Source organism: Vicugna pacos, chromosome 22, assembly GCF_048564905.1.
Source record: "Vicugna pacos chromosome 22, VicPac4, whole genome shotgun sequence".
Classification (NCBI taxonomy): Eukaryota; Metazoa; Chordata; class Mammalia; order Artiodactyla; family Camelidae; genus Vicugna; species Vicugna pacos.
The window spans coordinates 9,332,792-9,352,850 of record NC_133008.1 but is presented as its reverse complement, the minus strand read 5'-3'; the positions used below and the strand labels follow the sequence as shown (position 1 = coordinate 9,352,850).

Here is a 20,059-nt window from a genome sequence, read left to right as displayed (position 1 = left end):
GATGTAACAAATTGCAACTTAAAGCTTCTATTATATGTAAAATGGATAAACAATAAGTTTCTTCAGTACAGTATAGGGAACTATATTCAATATCTTATAGTAACCTATAATGAAGAAGAATATGAAAACAAATATATGTATGTATATGCATGACTGGGACATTGTGCTGTACACCATAAATCGACACATGGTAAACTGACTATATTTCAGTAAAAAAATAAAAATTTAAAAATTTAAAAAAAAACACCTTCTTTATAGCCCAAGGCATGGAGACCAAGAACAAAATAAGAAAATATATTCACAACATAGATGGTAGACAAAGCTCCTTGGTATTCAAGGTGGTCTTAGAAGCCCATAAGGATAAGAAAATCACCTAATTAAAAAATGGGCAAATGGCATGAACAGGTAACTCTGGAAAGAGAGGCAATCAAAGAATGACAGGTAGGTTGTTGCCCACACACTGCCCCTTCCGTACAATAGAATATAATTTGGGAATTAGTCAGAATGATGTTCAAATTTTATTGACATGAAAAAAAAAGCAGGAAGTTAAGTGAAACTTTTAAGCTACATTTTGAAACTATAGTTTAAAATTTTTATATTTATTGTGTGTGTGTGTGTGCATTTAAGATTCAAATTGCCTGGGTTAGAATTGGGGAAATTCTTCAACCTGGTTTCCTTTTCTAGAAAATGAGGAATAACTGTATCATCTTCAAATAGTTGTCTTGTGAGTATTAAAACATGTGCCATCTTAGAACAATGCTAGGGACATACAAAATGCTCAGTAACTGGGCGCTCTCACCATCATTATCCATAGAGAAAAAGCAAAAAACAAAAAACCCAAAAACTTAGAAGAATATACATCAAGTTGTTCATTGTCCACACCTCTGCGGGAAGGGGTCGGGGTAGGGATGACACTATTACATTGGACTTCAGGCACATCTGCGTTAATTTAAATGTTCATAACGAGTGTGTTTTCTTTGGAAACTAAAAGACAGCTGTGGGGAAGATTTCTCCTCTAAGTAGAGGACCTATCAGTCAAGAAGGAGAAGAAAGTGGAGCTGATGGCCGGAGCGAAGCAGAGATGCCTCCCGGTCCCCAGAGGGAGAGCAGTCACAGAAGCAGCTGCAGGGAGTGGGAATGGTTGGCAGTCAGCTTCCCGTAAGGCAAGGCAGTGATTTGTTTATGGAATTGCTCTGTATTTTTACCAAAAACACCATGTTCCTTTTTTTTTTTTAACTTAAGTTAGTTTAAATAGCTTTTTGTTCCTGGTAACCAAAAAATTCTGACCCAAACAAGTAGCTGATAAGAAACTATACTCAACCTTACTCCTTACTGAGAAACAAAGAATTGCAAACTAGAACACAGTGATATCCATTTTTGCCTATCATGTGGAAAAGTATTTAACAGATTGTTAAACAGTCAGGGAGGGGGGGATGAAAAGAGCCAAGATGCACACACAGCTGCCACTGAAAGCAGACATTTGGTCAGTTGTTGGGAGAGCACTTAGCCGTGAATCTATTTGCTCTTAGATCTAGAGATTTCACCTTGAAAAATTTTCCAAGGAAAATCTTGGACCAGTTCATGAAAATGCAAGTTCAAGGGTGATGACATTGTTTATATTGATGAGAAAACTGAAATCAACCTAGGTGTTCATCAGAGGAAGAACTGTTAAACAAGTGGGACACCAGGTCAGACGGTGGCCAGACGATCTCTGGTATTCACACCCTTGTTCAATGCCTTCCCCTTGAGTGTGGGCGGGACCCATATCTTGCTTCCAACCAATGGAATACCTCGGTGTTAAGTGGATATCACTCTGCGATTGGATTACAAAAGATCCTGACTTCTGTTCCACGAGCAGGTGCTCTGCCTTGCCAGCTTTGATGAAGCAACTTGCCGTGTTGGGGAGGACCACCTAGCAAGGAACTGAGAGTGGCCTCTGGCTAACAGTCCCTGAGGAGCTCAGGCTAGCAACCCAGAAGGGACTGAACCCTGTTAGCGAATACGTAAGTAAAATTGAAAGTAGATCCTTCCCCACTCAAGCTTTCAGAAGAGAACACAACCCAGGCGACAACTTGGTTACAGTCTAGTCAGAGACCCTGAACAGACCACCCAGCTAAGCCGCACCCAGACTCCCGACTCACAGAAGCTGTGAGATAATAAATGAGAGTTGTTTTGAGACATCAAGGTTTATAGTAACTTGTGCTGCAGCGATAGATCACAGATACAGAAACTGCGTCACTGTTCAGAAGGGTTATGTTAGATCTATTTGCATAAATATAAGAAAATGTCTGTGCTACTCCTGTCTTTAAAAAAAAAAAAAGTAGGTGGCAGAAGAATATATGTGAGATGATCCCATTTTTACATACAAATGTCTAAAAACATTTTTATGAGTAGCTAAAAATCTGGAATGAGATATAGGTCAGATTATTCATAAACTTATCCCAAGGGGAGTAAGATTTTGGGAAACTCACTTGACCCAAATGGTTTGAATTTTTACAAGCTTTATTGCTTTGAGAAGCAAAAAACAATAATAACGAAAGATTTCTGCCTAGAAAAAAACAGTAATAATAATAATCTATGGTTAAAATGTCAGAGAACTTGATAGAAGATTTTGTCATTTGTGGCAGAGGCTACTTAGTGGCCAGTCCAGCACCTCCATTCCCTTTGCCTGCCATACACACAGAGGCTGGACGGGTCACATTGTCACTCTGCAAGTCTCCCTTGTAGCTAGGGGTGACCACGTGGTAGGTCTGGGCAAATGAGACTTAAGTGGAAGTCCGGAAGGGGGACAGATGTTACCGGCTCCCTCCCGCCTCCCTTTCTTTTGGCCCCCCACAGAGCCCCCCTGGCGGGAAGTGGCCAACAGCAGAGCACGCGCCGGTGCTATGAAAGCGGAAGTGCACCAGGCAAAGATGTTTCCAAGAAATTCAGTGGGATCCAGCCTGGGAACTTAAAGTGGAACTTCCGCAGAAAGTAATATCGAAGCTTGGCAGCCCAGTGTGTGAAGAGGAAAAAGGAGAAATGTCCCAAACAAGAGAAAAATGGAGTCACCACCTTCCAGAAGGGCAGCAAATTGAGGATGGGGTTATATTGTCTGCACATTTGTATATTTCCTCCTTGAAGCAAGATGTTTTCAGCTGTGAATTATAAAACCTGACTCACAGTGTATTTCATTATTTCACAAGTGAAAAAGATGGGAGACTGGTGGTCTCCAGGGCTGGTCCAAGAGCCCGACAGTCTGTGGGTTCTGAGTTCATCTCTTTCTTTCATGTTTCGTTTCCTCCTGGTCCCAACATGGCTGTCTCAGCTGGAGGATGTAAAGAAGGAGGCAGCAGATCAAGCAGGCCAGGCAGCAGGAGAAGGTTGCTTCCTGTCTCTCCTTCCTGCCACAGGAGGGAAATTTCCCACCCCACCGCACCAGGCCCCACACCAAGACTTCCTCGTGGTCTCATTGGCCAAACTGGGTCACGTCCATCTCTAATGGAGACTGGCAAAGTGAGTATCTAACCCTGCAGCCTTTAAGGTGGATAAAGACAGGACAAAAAGGGGTGGAAACCACTGTGTAGACAACAGCCATGCTCCCTGCACCTGCCTGGACCAGGGACAAGATGCCCAAGACTTCTTAGGCTGGACCCCAGTCTCGCCTTTAAACTCCCTGTCTCCCAAGACTCTGATTAATGAGCCAGCCCAGCATGATCCCCAGACCTGGCTCTTCTTTTGTTCCAGGATATTGTCCTCTTACTGGAGTCCCCAATTCTGGGCTGCCTGTGTCCGTCAACATGTCCTCCAGCTGCTCGGAATATTCTATCCCAGCCTTGCTTTCAGACATGCTGATAGCTCTTCTTCTGTGCATTAGTCAGGGTTCTCCAGAGAACAGAACCAGTAGAATATGGAGAGAGAAAGAATTATTTTAAGGAATTGGCTCATGCCATTATGGAGGCTGCCAAGTCCGAAATCCTTAGGGTGGGTTGGCTGGCAGAGACTCAGACTGAATGCATCATCTCCTACTCCAGATTCCCACATAAGAGTCTATTTTGCTAGTGGAGTGGGCCAGGAGAGCAAACTGGTTAAAAGCAGGGGCTTTGGAGGTGGTCCAGTGCATCCCCCAGCTAGTTGTGGAAACTTGGAGAAAACGCTGACATTCTGAGCCTCAGTTTCCTCATCTGCAGCCTGGGGGACCTAATAGCATGGACCTCACAGGACTGTAGTGACAATTATTTGAGATGATGCTCTATGTAATGAACACAGCGTCCAGTATACAGAGGATGGTAGCTACTCAACAAATTGTGTTTCTTCCTATCCTTTGAGCTGTAACTGGGGCATCACACAATCTTAGAGGGACATAGCCAAGTCCAGGCTCCTTGGAGTAGCCCTGGTTGGGCAGGAACCTGCTGTGTCAGTCTGGTGACTCCCAGTCCTGAGATGTTTCCAACACGTCTCTCAAGACTCAGAGCATGGGGTGGCCAGGAAACTCCGCACCCCACATCAGCTAACCACAGTCTCAGGTGCCCTGCCGCAAACCCAGAGCCATCCCAGCGCTCAAGAGAGAGCCGAGAAATAACTGATGGCAAAAACCAGTGGGTTTCATTGGAATTTTCCGCAGACCACTTCGGTAAATGTTATCACCATGCCATGTCATTTGTTATCTTAATTGTTGCAATTTTTTTTTTTTTTAGTTTAAAGTTGTCAGACTTCACAGAGATTACTCATCCAAAGAGAGCTTTTTTTTTTTTTTTTTCTGTTCTGGTCAAAGAGTGGTTTGGGTTTCCTCAGAATGAGAAGGTTCTTCCGGCTTCTTTTGAAAGATGGTTCTTACACATTCAGAGCAAGAAGGAACTGGAGGCCATCAGATCCCAAAGCCCTCTTGCAAGGTGGGGAGACTATTAGTAAGAATGATGACTTCTTAGATGATCGAAGGGTTTAGTTTCCAGCTCTCGTACAGAATTGGTAACTTGTGAGCTGGAAGGGGTTACAAATGACATCCCAATGTGTCGGATGGCCAACCATAAATGCCTCACTTTGCAAGTATGAAGGGTATCACTTCCCTATTCAGACCCTCCAGTGGCTCCGTATCTTTGAGGATGAAACTGGCACGCCTCACCACGGCCTTGCACCAATACCATCTCCAGCCATCATCCTTCTTCCTCATACTCTCAGCCAGGATGGACGTCTTCCCTGCCGAGGCCAAGCCTGTCCCTACCTTGGGGCATTTGCACCTACTGCTCCTTCTACACGAGACACTGGTCCCCCTTAACTTCAGATACCTGGCTCAGCTCAAATGTCACATGCTCAGAAAAACCTTCTCCAACTGTCTTAAAGAAAGTACCACCCCCGGTCACTCGCAATTACATTACCCTTCTTTGCTTCTCTCACAGCAATTCTCTCTAGCTAAAATTATCCGCCTTGCTCATCATCTTTTTGCTCCTTCCAGCACATCAGATCCTTGTCTATCTTGTTCATCACTGTGTTCCAGAGTTAACCCAATGCCTGACACATAGTGGGTCCAATATCGTGTGTTCAAGGAAGGAATGAATTAATTTAATATCCATTTCTTCTTTCACGTGGGCTTCATCCAAACTCTTTGAGGCAGGCATTGCTGTCATGCTTATTTACTGGTCAAGGAAATGGGCTCAGAGATACAAACTGCTTCCCAAGCCCCTTATCTACTTATTCATTGCTATGTAGCAAACCACCCTAGAGTTTACTGGCATAAAACAACGAGAATGCATCATTTCTCTCAGCTCTGGGGGCTGGCTGGGTGGTTCTTCTGCTAGGCTTGTCTGAGTTCACCTATACGGCTGTGAGAGCTGGGGCAGCTGGCCGTTCCCCTCTGTGTAGCCATTCAGATGTCTTCACAGTCTGGTGGTCTCAGGGCATCATCCCGAGAGAGTAAAAGTTGAAGGACCAAGACCTCTTAAAGGCCTAGCCTTGGAAATGGCACAGCATCTCTTCCACTGGGTTCTATCCATCATAGAAAGTGACGAGGCCGGCCCATATCATGGGAAGGGATAAAGACTCCAGTCTTGATGGGAGGTGCTGTCACATGGCGAAGGAGCCGGGGCCATGCTGTGGCCATCTCTGAAAATCTATCACAGACAGTAAGTGCTGGAACCAGCCTGAACGAACCTCTGACTCGACAAGGAACACCTAGGGACCTCGATGATCTGTGACTCCAGAAATCTAAATGAGAAATCACTCATGTTACATGTCCACTGGGGCTGGCTGGGGTTCTGAGACTTCATTCTGGAACTCAAAGTTTGGGAGCAACCTCTCTCTTGAACACTTCCTGAACAGAGCCAGTCTCGTGACAGAGAGGAAAGAGACCAAGACGTACTGGCCCAGAGCCCCTGCACAGAAGTGACACAAATCATGTCCGCCAATGTGTCAGTGGCTTGTCAGGCACAGACAGTTCATCCTCTCCCTGGGAGGGACACAGAATAATCTCATCCACATGGAGTCCATGTTCCTCTTCAGATCCTTAAAAGAAACCAAAAAACCCTTCACAAAGACCAAATCTGTCTCATTCTATTTCAACTGTTGGTCCAAGTACTGCTGTCACATTTCTCCCTCTGCCCACAGAGCCCTGCAGAGAGACAAAGGTCACTGGAGCCCTCTCTTCTCCAGGGTGCAATACATCCCAGTCTTTCAGGCCACCCAGTGTGAAAATCTGCCATAACCCTTCACTGCTCACAGGATCAAGTTCAAAGTCCTACCTGTGTCCTTAGAAGCTCCCCCACAATCTGATTCCTGCCAGCACGCCAGTCTGCATTCCCTGGACGTCCCAGGCTGTGTGATGCCCCGTGCCTCTCTCTACGCGGTTTCTCTGCCTCCGTGGCCCTTCTGCTGTTCTCCACTCTGTGAAATGTCATTTTCCTTTTAAGATCTGCCTCCAAAACCACTTCCCTCTGAAGAAGATTTCCGTTGCCTTTGACAGGGTCAATGAACTTTTCCTTTCTCTCAACTTCTTCATCATAGCATCTGTTCATTCACTCCTTCATATTTATTGAGCATTTATTACTGTTTCAGGCTCTGGGGAGACACAGGGAGTAATATATGCAAGTTTCCTGCTCCCTTTTGCGTTATATTCTGGAGCGCTAAAGCAGGCAATAAGTGTAAAAACAAATGAATAAACAAAATAATTTTAGATAGTGGTGTTTTTGTTACAATGAAAGAGGGATGGTATATGAAAAACCCTGTGGCAAGGAGGTGACTGCGCTAGGTAGGATGATCAGGCCTCGTGGCGTCTGACACTGGAGCAGCTGTGGAAAGATGTGGGGGAAGAGCATTCCTGGCAGAGGAAACAGTCAGTGCAAATGGCCTGTGGTCTGGTCCAGCTAGGCCTGTTCCCAGCACAAGGAGGAAGCTGCTGTGGTGGCGGAGGCACACAGAGGGAGGCAGCGAGTGGTGACACATGAGATCAGAGAGGTCATGTTGATGGTGATAGGGGGCTTGGACTTGATTCTAACTACAGCAGGAAGTCATAGGAGGGTTTTCAGCCGAGGAGTAGGCAGGTGTGATCTGATTTATACTTTCTTGAGATGACCTATGCTGATTTGAGAATTGCTGGAGAGCCAGAGCAGTCTGTGACATGAGCTTGGAGGCTCTGTGTTTCCAGGATGCTGGTGACTTGGATGCACTGCCTCCAGCAGCCTCCCCCAGAGGCTGTAACCTCAGAGCTCTAGGGGACTGTGACCTTGGTCTCTGCATGTCAGAACATGGATAGCACAGAGGAGCCCACAGAGACAGAATGACGCGAGGTGGTGTGTCAATCATCAGCAGCACATGCCTGAACCTTACACTCAGTGGAACCAGCTATTTTTCCCTCTCCTTTGTCAAGTTTCTGCAGAAACTGCCCTCCATGTATCAGGTTCCCCGGGGAATCAGGGGCAGCCCATCTGACTGCCTACCTCTCCTACACTGGGTTAGCAACCCCAGCCTGGCACAACGCCCTTGGCCATCCTGCCTACCTAGGGGCCCCACACTGAGGTCTGCATGGTTAGCACAGTAGCCTTGACATCTTGACATTTAAGAGGTAAGTTCTCCCATCTGAGCCTCTTTTTTCTCATCTGGAAGGTGGGCATAATTTTTCTTACTCAAAGAGCCCCTTTTCCCAAAGCTGCCCTCCCTACCTCTTCTCTCTCTCTTCTGCTGTCAAGTAGAACAAATCCATTCTGGGGTTTTCTGAAGCTCCACTGATCTTTTTTTGAGAATTAATAACTCTGAACTCACTGATTTTTCTGGACTCTTGAGCATCCGGCCCTCTGTTTCCAGACACAGATCCCAGAATTGTCCAGACGGTCACTTTGAAACCAGTTCTTTCTCCCTGTCTAGCTTGATCCCAGGTGGCTGGGAGCTGGACACCCAGGTAAGGAGCGCCACCTGACCCCGTGGGTCTAGCCCTCCCGGGGCAGGCCCTCCAGTTGTGGGTGGGAGCGGTGCTGGGCCACAGCTGGAAGTCCCCTTCCACTCAGCCAGTTACCCACATCTAGACGCTGGGTCCCAGGCCAGGCAGTGGGGGCAGTGGGCGAGAGGGAGGCGGGGAAAGCGAGAGAAAGAGAAGGCAGTGTGACCGAAAGAGAGACGAAGGAGGAAGTGTCAGAGCCAGAGAGAGAGAGGGAAAGAAGGTCCGGGAGAGAGAAAAAGAAAGTGTGGGAGACTGTGGGAGAGAATGCGGAGAGAGAGTGTGAGTGTGTGCGCGCCGCGCACGGAGCGCGGGGGGGGGGGAGGAGAGAGGGAGAGGGAGGGCGAGGAGGGAGAGAAAGACTTGGAGAGAGAAGGAAGGGAAGGAGCTGTTGGGAGCCAGGAGGAGCGAGTTGGGGGCGGGGACGAGGAAGTGGGTGCGAGGCGCAGGGCGCAGGGCGCGGGCGGGGCGCGCCGCCCGCTGCATCCCTGCCCGGGGCCGAGCCGGCGCGGGCGCAGGACGGAGGCGAGCCCGAGCGGAGCCACCTCGGCCGCCGCAGCAGCTCCAGGTAACGCGGCCGCCGCCCCGCGGGGCCCGGGCTCGGGATGCGGTCCACCGGCGGCCGCCGGCCGGGCCGCCCCGGGCGGCTGCGCCCGGTTCCCCGCGGCGGTCGTGACCCTGACCCCGGGATCCAGCCCTGACCCCGCTGTGCGCTGGCTGTGCCTGACCTTGGGCGAGTCCCGCCGCCGGCGAACCTCACTCCGCTTCTGTGACCCGCGGGGGTGGTGCCCGCACCCTGGGAGGCAGCCCTGCTCCGTCCGCCGTGGTGCTCGGGGCGTGGGGTCGGGTGGAGGTCCCCTCTGCCCCCGTGGGGGTGGATCTGGAAAATCCACTTTCGCCGAAACAGCCCCTGTTTTGTCCCTGGGTCTGGGCGCTGGCGCTTTCTCAGGGCGGTGTGTCTGTGGGAGCATGGAACGACTTTCTGCTTAAGGAAAGCCGGCGAAGGGCCGAGGGCTGGCGGGGAGGGGGCTCCCAGCTCCTCAGGGAGCCTCGGTCCTCCTGGGCTGCCGCCTCCGCCTGCCCGGATGCTTGGGAGCGAGGACCCGGCAGCCCTCGGCCAGGCGGGAGTCTTTCCCTGAGCATCTGGAGAGCGAGGCTCTGGGATGAGCCAGGCAAGTGGTCCAGGCTTGGAGGCTGGGGAACCCAGTCCTGCCGCTTAAGTAGCGCTGTTGACCTTGAGCATGGGAGCCTCAGTTTCCTCCCCCAGGAAAGGGGGCCTGCCAACGCTGCCTTTGCAGGGGCTGTGAGCATAATGAGGTTAGACACGAAAGTACTGCGGGTTGTGTTATTCCCGAAGGGCGGCTGTTACACCCCACTCGGGGTGAGCAGAGTCCTGGAGCTGGTTACCTCCTGGAAACTCGTTTGTATGTGGCAGGTCCTCTCTGGTCTCTTTTGCCAGAGATGGTCAGTGGCTCAGCTGGGCATGAATCAGGGCCCAGTGAACCTGGGGGGCCCAAGATCCCCACCCCCCAGCCCAGACACACATCCTGATGGCTCTTTTAGACACGAAATCTGTTAAGATGACAGCTTATGTCCTCATAAAGACTCCTGGTGGAACCTCTCCAAGCCTCAGTTTCCCAGTTTGTAATAGCAAGTTATGAGCTACTCCTTATTCATGAGATTGCTGTTGCTTGAGGTTATGAAAGACTATTAGATAGATTGCATTTATTGACACCTCTGACCCTGATACATGAGGAGAATCGAACAGAACAAGGAAAGAATATTTCTTCAGCACCTGCCCCGTGCAGGCCTGGTACTCGGTGCGTTGTGTATACAGTATTGGTGATAGCCATCAACCATAGTGATCAGAATCATCATGGAAATGCCATTAAACCCCAATTTACAAACAAAAACCAAGGCCCACAGGATTCCATGATTTCCACAGAGTCACACTGGTGGGAAGTGCCTGCCCAGGGATTGGCCCTAGTTCCTTCTGACTCTGGAGTGTTTCTACTGATACCAAACCACCTCCAAAATATGGCTGTGGATGGTGTCCGGCATGAGGCCCGGGGTCTAGTTAGCTGGTTTCTTGATGACTGTTTCTTGTTAAATACGTAACAGAAGGAGCTGCGACACCATCACTGGAGAAAGCGAGTCTGAAGATGGGCAGTGGGGTCGGGGTGCCTTGGCCACGTGGCAGGGGGTCTGGAAGGAAGGAAGGTCACTACTCAATACCTAGGAAGCAGATGCCGGGCTGACTCATTCCAGCCCACCAACCTCCCTTCCCACCTTTGCCACCATGTCCCAGCTCACCTCGCCTCCGTTAACCCCAGCCTCGGCTGCTTCCCTGGCCTTCAAGGGCACTTGTCCTTCTGCATCCTCCCCTGATGACTAACAGAACAGACCCTCCTGGCTGATGTGTCTGAGCAGAAAGCAGAGCCAGCTGTGGTCCATCTCCACTAATGCCCCGGAGAAGGAGAAACAGGATTAAGTCCCAAGCCCAAGGATTTAGCTCAGCTTGGGGAGGAAATCTCCGGGGATGGGAAAGTGAGCGTCCTGCTATGGGAAGATGGGCGTCCCGGCAGGCTGGAGAGGTTCCTTTGCCAAAAATGTTTTCAAAGAAGTGGAGGACGTCCAAAGGAAATGATGGGAGTCTGAGCAAGGTTCTTTCAAATGGAAATAGTCATCCACAGTCAGAGAGCACCTAAATGTCCAACAATTGGGGATTGATTAAGTAAATCATGGGATGGCCATGTGCTACTAAAAGTGGACAGTTTTTAATGAATGCAGACACGCTTATGCATATGCATGTATATGGCACAGTCTCAAATTGGTGGCAAGCACTTAGAAAAAAGACTGGAAGGAAATAAGTCAAAGAGTGTTCACGACGTTTGCCTAGGGGAGATTTATTCCCTCTTTATAATTTCTGAACTTTCCAGATTGTATGCAGTGGGCATGTACTATAATAATTAGCAGACACAGACCCGTCTGGCTTCTAATGGCAATAGAACCCACCCACTCCCACTCCTCCCACTCGCACTTGCACTCCCACCACCTCCTCCCAGCAGCCAGGACAGGGCTGGTGCATCGATGCTTGTCAGTAATAGGGACAGGCAGGCACCTTAGAAGGAAGAAGCAATGCCAAATTATCGATACCACGAATGTCTGACATTGTTTATGTTCTTACTGTGTGCTCCTGGTGGCACCTTTGAGGCGGCTACAATCAATACCCCACTGTACAGAGAAGAACCCAGGAGTCAGATCCCATCAGCCACTCGCCCAGCATCGCACAGGATGTAAGCACAAGCCGTCTAAACTCAAAGCCTGTGCTCCTAACCAGAGTCAGGAAGGGTCAACAGAGTCCTCTGGCTGACTTTGCAGCACGTATCACAGAAACCCTGGGGGGAGTGATGCGTCTCTGCACGGCACAGGGCAGGAAAGGACTCAGCAGGGACCTCCAAAGTGCCAGGCTTTGTGCTGAATGTTGGGGACCCGAAGGTATATAAGGTGCCTCCCCTGCCCAGGTGTGAGGGGGAGCGACCCGTAAACGGTGTCCGCAGGGCTTCGATGGGCGGGGCGGGTTCTTTCAGAAACTTGAGAAGACGAAGCTCTAAGGTTCCCCCAGAAGAGATGGCACCTGAAATGGTTCTGGAAGGTTAAGCAGGAATCCATCAGGTGAGCAAGAGAGGTCTGAGCAGTGGTTCTCAACTGGAGACAGCTTGGTCCCCCAGGGGACATTTGTCAATGTCTGGAGATGTTTTTGATTGGCACAACTGGGGTGGGGGGCAGGGCACGTGCGGACGTCTCGTGGGTACAGGGCAGGGATGCTGCTGAGAACCCCACCATGCACAGGGCGGCATCCGCAATGAAGAATTAATTAACCCGTCCAAAACGTCACCAGGACTGAGCTGAGAAACCCTGGGTCAGAAGAGAAGGGCATTCCTGAATCAGGATCAGCCTGCCCAAGGCATCCAGAGACATTTGCTAGGTACCTCCTTTCAGCCTGTGATTGCACTGCTAGCCCTCTGACCTCCCTGCTGCCGCTCTGCCCTTGTCACCAGCCACCAACCAGAACAGTCTCTTTTTTAAAAAAAACATAAAAGCTTTATAGACATACAACTCTCATGCCATAAAATTCACCCGTTTACCCATTGCACCCTCTCCTAAGGAGTCACCACATCATAACCCTACCTGTGTTAAGTCTAACACTTGACCAACCCGTGATCCAAATGGACCAAGAAACCGTAACACGATTTGAGCGGTGCTTTTCCCTGCTTTGTTAACTGCCACCTGCATTAGTCTGCCGCACAACTTTTCTTTTAACAAAGCTGGAATAGTCCTGGCTTCCTAAACTTCATATTTGGGTGTGCTAAGCTGCTCTACGTGTTCAGTATGAATAGTATTTAAGTTGAAACTATTGTTTAAAAAATTATATTTTTTCCAAAAACATTAAAAAAAATAAATAAATAACAGTAGAACTGAAAAAAAAATATTTGGTCAGTTGCTTTTGGTCTATTCAGAGAGTTGTGTAACCATCGCTGCTACCTAAGTCCAGAACATTTTTATCTGCCCAAGAAGAAACTTTGTACATATTGGCTGTCGCTCCCTCAGTCCCACCCAGCCGCTGGTTGGTCTTCTGTCTCTGTAGACATGCTTACTCATGCCATCTCATGCCAATGGAATCACACAGTGTCTGGCCTTTTGTGACTGGCTTATTTTGCTTGGCATCATGTCTTCCAGGTTCTTCGATGTTGTAGCGCATGTCAGTGTTTCATTCCTTTTTATGGCCAAAATAATATTCCGTTATTGGTAGAGCGCATTTTGTTTATCCATTCATCAGTTGATGGGTGTTGGGGTTGGGTATTTTTTGGCTCTTATGAATGACATTGTTCTGAACATTTGTGTCCAGGATTTTATGAGGACATAAACTTTCACTTCTTTGGGGTATATACCTAAAAGTCAAATGACTAGGTCACATGGTAATACTGCGTTTAATCGTTTGAGGAACCATCAGAGTGTTTTCCAAAGCAGCCGCATCATTTAACATTCCCATCAGCAGCAGTGTCTGCCGATTCCAGTTTCTCCACATCCTCACCCATGCTTATGAGCTGACTTTTGGATTCTAGCCATCCTGGTGGGTGTGAAATGGTATCACAGTGGTTTTGATTTGCATTTCGCTGATGGCTAATGAATTTGAACATCTTTGCGGGTGCTTGTTGGCCACTTGTGTATCTTGTTTGCAGATCAGTCATCTTTTAACACATGGTTGCATCCTTCCCTTACTGAGACTGAAGGGCAAAGCCTGCAGAGGTATATAAGCCCCACATGCCTGGGTCATGCCCTGGCTTTTGACTGCATCTCCCCTCGCTCACTGCTCTGGCCACCCTGGCCTCCAAGCAGCAAGCTGGGCCGCTTGCAAGTCCCTTGCCAGGCTGGTTCCTCTGCCTGCATCACCAGGGAGCCCTGGGGACAGCCTCAGAATGGCCTTCCCTGTTCTCTTAGTTCAAGAGCCTCCCCTTATTCCCAGGCCCTTTCTAACACATCTCAAGGTTTCTTTTGGTCATTCTTTTTATGATCTGATAAGATCCAGAAGAACTGGTCTTCTGTGTGGCCTCAGGCAAGCTGCTGCCCCTCTCAGGGCCCCAGCTGCCCCACCTGAAAACCAGACTGGGAGCATAGTCTGATTTTGTAGGGGCTTTCCAACTCTGCCCTTCTTTGATGTCGGCTTCCCTGTGACAGCGCTGCCAAGAGGGCTCAGGTCTGGCACCACAGCAGTGAGAGAAATGTGGCTGGAGCCAAGTTGGTCATGGCTCAGAGCAGGCGGCATGGCTGATGAGTGCCAGCCCTGTGGGGACAGTCTCCAGGAGCACGTGGCAGCCTTGACCTGGCGTCCAGCCTCCAGCAGCAGCAGGAAGAATTGTCAACAGCTTCAGCAAAGACTGGACACTTTGGCTCTGGCATCACCCACTTCTCCTGTGAGAATAATCTTCTAAGCTTCAAACCCTCTCTGAGCACTATAGAGCCATTCAGTCCCTCACTCAGTCACTCAACAAACACTTCCCAGGAGCCCACTTGTGCCTAGTCCTGGGCAGTGTAGTGAAGACACAGAGATGGATAAATGTGACACCTGCCAAAAGATTTGGGTGTAGTGGCGAAGGCAGACACTTGCAACAGTGGGACAGGTGCAGCCCTGAAGCCATGAGCAAATCTCAAAGAGTCAAGTACACGTTGCCCCAGGGAGAATCAGGGAAGGATTCACAGAGCTGGGTATGGAGGTGGATGAGATGGAGCAGGTAGACAAAGCGTGTCTGGGTATTTCAGACGGAGAAGGAGGCGGGCAGAGACCCAGAACTGCAAAGCCTCCAGGTGTGCTCAGGGCGTTCAGACCCACTGGGTTTTGCCTGAGGGGCCAGGCACAGGGGAGGGAGGTAAGAGAGGATTCGATTCCTGGGGGCCCAGACCATGAAAAGCCTGCAAGGGCAAGCTGAGGAGTTCGGACTTTGCCCCGTAGGCGGTGGGAGCCGTGCAAGGACTTTAGGCTGAGGATGGAGGTGATCAGGTTGCCCTTTCTAGAATGTCCTTTCTCCAGACAGTGCCGAGGCAGGTGGGGCTGAGGAGAGGGCGGGAGACCAGGCACCTGGTCAGGATGTCCATGTTCTGGCCCAGTCCAAGGAAGCAGGGATAGGGGAGGCTGGAATGCTGCAGCTGGAGAGAAGGGAACAGATTCAAAAGCTGTCTGGGAAGTAAAAGCACATGAAGGAGACAGGGGAGTCTAAATAATGAACCACACCAGAAGAGCTGATGCCAGCCTTCCGGGGTCCCGGCTGCGACAAGGAGGCACAGGAGCTGCGGGAGCTGGCATTTGAGTGTGACATCTTCCAGGTGGCTGAGAGACGGAGGATAGAGGTGGCAGGAGAGGATGGTCCAGACCCAGGGATTGGGATGTGCAAAGGCTCGGAGGTGCAAGAATGTGGAAAGTTAGAGGAAGGTGAGGCTTTCTGGGTGGCCGGAGCACAGAGGGCATGATGGGTGGAGAGGAGGGGAAACGGAGTCTGGAGAAGGCAAGACGGGCAGAGTTTGTGACATCAGAGGACAGTTAGAGCCCAGAGCAGGAGTCCCGGCTACAGCATCACTGACGTTGCTGCCAGACACGGAGCGCTCGGTACCCACGGGAAAGCCCATCACTGGGGCCAGTCAGTCTTCTCCTGGACTCTCTCCACGCTCCCAGGGCAGAGATGGATAAATGTCAGCCTAATTTTCAACCAGGAGGAAGGCAGACTCCCCTGAGCCGTGGATCAATTCGTTTGATGCAAACTGGGGCAAAATTCTCAAAGCCATAATGGAAAGTGGGAGGATGGTTAGAAAAGCAAGTGAATCTCAGGGGCTGACCTTGCCCTCTGAGACCACCAGGAACGTGCTGAGGCCGTAGATGGCAGCTGGTAGAGGGCTTCCACATACGACATTTAAAACAAATAAACAAACAAACAAACGAAAGAGCCAACATTTAAAAACGAGATTTCATTGAAAATTTTGGATTTTTTGTTTTAAAGCCAGAAGAATTCACTTAAAATGCAGATTTCCAGCCTGCCTCGAAGAATGTGGTGATCTGGTGGCACTGAGGACATAGTGACCACAGTGGCCACCCCTCTGGCCCGGGCATGCATCGTCTCTGTGGGTCACCATGCCTGCACCCCTACAGTTCCCACAGAGGGTGGAGACAGTTCACACACAGCCTGCCTGGGTCAGGAGGCGCTCAGACCTGGGAGGCAGCACCAGCCTCCTAGCGTTCTCTGTCCTGGTGCCTGGTCCTTGCTGTGTTCCCTTAACTGGTCCTGGCAGCATCATTCTCAGGGGAAGCTCTATCGGAAAAATAGGGCGGGGGGTGCGGGTCAGTGGAGGTTCTGGGACCTTATTTGGCTTGTTGGAAGCCCTGCCTCTTTGGGGCACAGCACACACTGGCAGGCTCAGTCAAGTCCCCGGTTAAGACCCAGCTGATCTGATTCACCCCTGATTCATTCCCAGAGATTCCTTTTTTTTAAGAGCACGTTTAACCAATGTCCCCATTTGGAGAAATAGCGCTTTTTTTCTAAACGTTGATTACATAGTTATGTCTTTTCTTTCCACTTTTTGATTAGATAAAACACTGATGTGGTTCAGAAGTACCGTATACAGAAGCACATGGGGAGAGGCCCCTGCACGCTGGCCCCATCTGCCCTGTCCCCTGCCCAAAAGAGGGGGTCAGGTTTTTTTTATTTTGTTGTGACGTATCCTTTCAGATTTTCTTTATGCAAAAACAGATACACTTAGGCAAATACGTATTTGCCTTGGGCATAGGTGAGCATATGCTACACACTTCTGCATTTTATGTTGTTGTATAGTGCCTGGAGAATTAATTCTCCATAGAGAAAATTTTGAATAAGGAAATATGGAGGAAGACAGTAATAAATCATTGTTTCTCCATCCAAAGAAAACCACTGGTACCCTCCAGTCTGCCCCTCTGGGTGTAAATTGTAGCTGTTTTTCTCCCCAGGAGGCTGACAGGGTAGGAGTTCACAGTCTTAGTCTTCCTCTATATACAATCGGAGCCCTGCTATTTTATTACCTAAATATAAGCGTTTTCCCTTTTTATTTCATAGTTTCCAAAATGTGATAGTAACAGCTAGAGTAATTCCATTTATGGCGTAATCGACTCAGCCATCCTTCCAATTTCGAACATATAAAAGTCATTTGCAATACCCACCGGCCGTAAATAATACAGTTAAACCTACCGTTTTGTATGTATTTGGAATTGAGTTGAGCGAGCATCTTCAGAAAGCCTGGCATCTGGACCAGCAGCTGAGTCGCCATGAGTAGCTGGTCCCCAAGGGCCGGGACCCGGGCTGGGGGCGGTGCTGGGAGAGCATAGTTCAAAGAGAGGACACAGGTGGGGGTTTGGCAGGTGAAGCGACCAGGAGGCCAGTGGGCAGCTGGAGGAAGGCAGGTTCTGGGTCAAGCATTGTACCGAGTGCTTGTGTGTCCGACCCGTAGGGCGTTCACACCGGCTGAGCGATTGGTAATTGCTGCGGCTTCATGCACATCATATGTTTGCCCCGTGATTCCTCACAGCAGTCAGACGATGCGAGGACCGTTACTCCCATCCTGCCAGGTGAGGAATCTGAGGTAGCAAGGCTCCAAGTTGTTCAGAGAGAGGCAGTGGGGCCAGAACGTGACCTGGGAGGCTGATTCCAGAATCCCCTTGCTCCTAACCCCCACGAGCCTCTGGACACGCTCCTGCGGTTGGAATTAGTACCCCTGTTTCGCAGGAAGGGAAATTAGGGCTCAAGGCAAAGCCCTCTGGCTCACATCGCCTCCCTGGGAAGTAGCAGAGCTGGGATTAGAACACGCTGCTGGGGAAGACCTTATTTTCATCAGGGGTCTGGAGGCTGAGATGCGGGTGGTGTGAGGGGCGGGCTCGGAGGAGAAGCCTTGGGACCCAAACACGTTCCCAGGTGGCTCGCAGACTGCGTAGTGTGGCCGCCCTATGCTCAGACTTTTCCAGATGAAGATGTGTTTACTTGGATGCCTTCCCTCGGTGAGGTGGAATTGGAAGTCCAGCACTTCCCAAAGAAGAGCAGAGGATGGGCGTGGGGAGAGGAGGGGCGCTTACCCGGGGTGCCATCGCGCCTCTAGCGCCATCCCCCTGTCTTCACCTTTCATCCCCCCAGCAGTGCACGCTGCCGTTTTATGCCCATTTGCAGATGGGAGAACTGGGTCTCAGGCTCCTGACTCCTTTCCACCACACGGTGTGGGGGTCCTGAGGTGGACGTGGGTGGTGAGTTGTTCAGATGATAGCAAACATCCAGTATTACCAGTGAACAGATTCCTTTTTCAGTTCTCCTTCAAACTCTCCTCTTTGTGTCAAAGGAAGTATCAGTTAGGTGCTAATCTATCTTTAACACCTTTGTAGCACAGGCAGGTCTGCCTTTCTAACAAGGAGAGGGTTAGGCTGGCTTTTCGGGCAGCAGTAGCTGCACCACATCGCTCTCACTTCCACTGCATTTATTTTCAGAGTAACCGATTTGAGGGAAAGTGATCCTGGCGGTTATTGTCATGAGAAAACAATTCCTTTGGCGAGTAACTCCATCACTTGAAAGAAAAATGTTAAAACGCGAAATGGAAGTGGTATTTTGTGGGTTTGGCAAAGATCCCGGAGGTGGTACAGGAACTCATGAGGTTTGGGAACCACGGGAAGCTGAGGGCACGGGGCGCTGTTGGGAAGTAGACACTGAGAGGGCTGTTCCCGGCCTCTGCCCAGCTGTGTGGCCTCGGCCCGGGCGTTCGGCCTCTCTGTGACACCTTTGCAGAGGGGAGTGATAGTGACTGCCTGATGGCTTCACAGAGCGCTCCTGCAGGACACGAGATGAGGTAATGGGCATGTGGAGGGGCTGTGGAAAGTGGGGGAGGGCGGAGGGGATTGCATAAGATAACCGGAGTGTGTACATGTTCCTGGCAAGCCTTAGCTGTTTGCTGTTGATATCTTTAAGGTGACCCAGCTGGCTGCAGGACTTTTGCTTTGTAGGAGCAAGTTGTTCCCTGCTGGAAGGGCAACACCTTCCTGGAGTGAGGGGTGGGGAGGGAAGGGCAGAGAGGAAGAAGACAGTGCTGGAGGGGGCATTCTGGTGCCCAGCTCGTGTGGCCACAGCTGCTGATGGTGGCGCTGATGCTGGCGGTGGTGGTGATGGTGGGGCTGATAGTGGTGGAAGTGGTCCTGATGGTGGTGCTGATGCTGTGGTAGCAGTGGTGACAACGGCGGTGATGACAAAGGCAGTGACTATGATGAGGGTAGTGGCGGTGATGATGACTGTGATGATGATGATGGTGGTCACGTGTCCAGCTGGAGGGCCGGAGGGCTTTTTTATCACAGAGAAGCAAAAACTCAGGAAAACAAGGGGCTCTGTTGGGCTGCCTGGGGAAAGGGACTTAGATTTGTTCTCTGGGGCTTCAGAGCTTATCAGGAGCCTACAGAAATATCTGCAGACTCACGTAGACCACCCCACACACACACACAAAATACTGGATCTAATACACAAAACCCCACAAAACTGCAAGTAATAATTGTTTAATTGGTAATCTATGACAGCTAGTCAGTGACAGCTCATTATACTAAACAGCTGAGTATAAATTCTACATCTGTGGAAGGTGCACATATTACAATGCACTTATTACACAGTGGGATCCGTCTCCAAAAGAAAGGGTATGTAGGGCTCCATGAGGGTTTTAAATAGCCGTGACTGATGCGCAAACAATTTGTAAGCTAGTGAGCTCCCCCGTCGCTGGAAGTATGCAAGGCAATCAGGGATGACGGTCTCTCCGGGATGCCGTAGAAAGGGTTCCTAAATACCAGGTGATCACTGAGTTTTGTCTGTACCCAGAGCCCTCCTATTTTATTATTTTGGGGGCTCATGATTTCTTCCCTTCCATCCCCTCCACACGTGCACAAAGATTCTTACTGGAAGAAACCTTTGAGATACTCTAAGCCCGTCTCCCCACTTTTCTGCTGAGGAAACGAGGGGTATGAAACTTGTGGGCAGTAGCGCAGCAAGTCGGAGCCACACCAGGGACTCAAACTCAGGGTTCAAATCCCCAGCCCGGTGCCTGCTGGCGGTTTCGCCCCTTGGG

The 20,059-nt window shown here is 50.0% G+C and overlaps 1 protein-coding gene across 4 annotated transcripts in view; it reads left to right on the top strand.

Annotated features, from left to right (window-relative positions):
• Positions 1-8,613: 8,613 nt before the first annotated feature.
• Positions 8,614-20,059, top strand: part of HRH2 (histamine receptor H2) — a 43,288-nt gene continuing 31,842 nt past the window's right edge. For 3 of the 4 annotated variants that reach the window (XR_012063069.1, XM_072947204.1, XM_072947206.1), the window contains exon 1: positions 8,779-8,969. The gene's annotated coding sequence lies outside the window, so the exon portion shown is untranslated. Of the gene's footprint in view, positions 8,684-8,778; positions 8,970-20,059 lie in introns of those variants that run through there. The other variant, XM_072947207.1, reaches the window with a different exon arrangement.